This window comes from Phaseolus vulgaris, chromosome 8 (assembly GCF_051622355.1).
Source record: "Phaseolus vulgaris cultivar YP4 chromosome 8, ASM5162235v1, whole genome shotgun sequence".
Lineage (NCBI taxonomy): Eukaryota > Viridiplantae > Streptophyta > Magnoliopsida > Fabales > Fabaceae > Phaseolus > Phaseolus vulgaris.
Genome location: NC_143505.1, coordinates 46,669,842 through 46,671,003, shown reverse-complemented (window position 1 = coordinate 46,671,003; position 1,162 = coordinate 46,669,842). Strand labels below are relative to the sequence as shown.

Genomic DNA, 1,162 nt, shown 5'->3' with positions numbered 1-1,162 from the left:
CTCATCTTTTCTCACCCCCTCGGCAACTAAATTATCACCAATCTCCTCTCCTACTACTATACCAATTCTAGTGGTAATTGAATTACAATGCTCCTTGGGGTTGGTTTGTGTGTTAGCTAAAAACTGACCACTCTATCGATCTACCAACTTTTTAACAATCTGTCCCACCTGTGTTTCTAAATTTCTAATTGCAACTTCGGTATTCTTTTGATTGGACAACGAGGTTTGTATGAATTTTTACAAGGTATCCTCCAATTTACTTGTTCTCTCCTTATCTGAAGGATAAATTGGTTGTTGTTGAAAATGAGGTTGTTTGTAAGATTGACTAGAATCTTGTTTCCATCTAAAACCTTGATTATGATTTCTTCTTCAACCTTGATGCATGTTATTATGATAATTGTTGTTGGAGAAACCACCTTGTCTTCCTTGGTTGCATATATAATTACTTTTCTCTTCAGATGGATTATTCTGGTAAAAATAGTGAGTATTTGGGGTGATCACCTCCAAAAAAATATCACCTCATTGGTTGGTGTTAACTCTGACAAGAATGTGCAGCTTGTATATTTTGTGGCAGCTTAGACATCTTCTCGGTAAAAGCTTCAATTTGTTGTGTCAGAATTTTGTTTTGAGCCAAAATCGCATATGAATTATTAAGGTCCAACATCCCTTTCTTTTGCTCAATCTACCTATCATAATAGGCTTGATAGTCTGTTGATGTCAATGTACATCATTGTACAACAAGTTGTAGCGTCTCGAAACATTTTTGTATCAGATCTGAGGCAGTTATGAAAGATATTCAATTGTGCAATATATTTAAACCCATGATATGAGCATTTTCTCAGCATCACTTTAAATCTCTCTCATGTTTCACATAAGGCTTCATCTGATCCGTATATGAACATAGAAATATCATACTTTATATTTCCTAAGTCCTTGTAGGAGGGAGTTGCAAACACATAGAAATATCATACTTTGAATTGTAAGACTCCTATAGAAGTATGGAATGGAAGACCCGCAAATTATGATAACCTGAGGGAGTTTGGTGCCTTGACGTTTGCACTCATCAAGAAAGACAAATTAGAAGCACATGCTAAGAAATGTATATTCATAGGATACGTAAAAGGTGTGAAGGTGTACAAGCTATTGAGCTTGGAGCTTGGTG

General features: G+C 35.6%; 1 pseudogene; it reads left to right on the top strand.

The window, feature by feature from the left end:
- Window positions 1-816: 816 nt before the first annotated feature.
- On the top strand, window positions 817-923 carry LOC137827379 (small nucleolar RNA R71; annotated as a pseudogene).
- Window positions 924-1,162: the final 239 nt, after the last annotated feature.